The sequence below is a fragment of the Merops nubicus genome, unplaced genomic scaffold (genome assembly GCF_000691845.1).
Source record: "Merops nubicus isolate BGI_N331 unplaced genomic scaffold, ASM69184v1 scaffold12029, whole genome shotgun sequence".
NCBI lineage: Eukaryota > Metazoa > Chordata > Aves > Coraciiformes > Meropidae > Merops > Merops nubicus.
In genome coordinates, this window is record NW_008633083.1 from 52636 (window position 1) to 52998 (window position 363).

Sequence of the window (363 nt, forward strand, 5' to 3'; positions counted from 1 at the left end):
CTGCACCCATGGCGGCTCTCCAGCCGCCCGCCCCCAGCCAGTGCAGCCCCCATCCCTGCCTTGTTGTGGCCCAAGGGCAGGGCCCAGCACTTGGCCTTGTTGAAGCTCATACAGCTGACCATGGCCCCTCCATCCAGTCTGTCCAAGTTCCTGTGGAGCCTTCCTACCCTCAAGCAGATCAACACTCCCACCCAGTGTCATCTACAAGTTCACTCTCTCTCCTTATCAAGATCATTGATGATGGTGTTCAACAGAAGCGGTCCCAGTCCTGAACCCTGCGGAACACCACTTGTGACTGGCCGACAGCTGGATTCAAATCCATTCCCCACCATGCTCTGGGGCTGGCCATCAGCAGAGAGTACG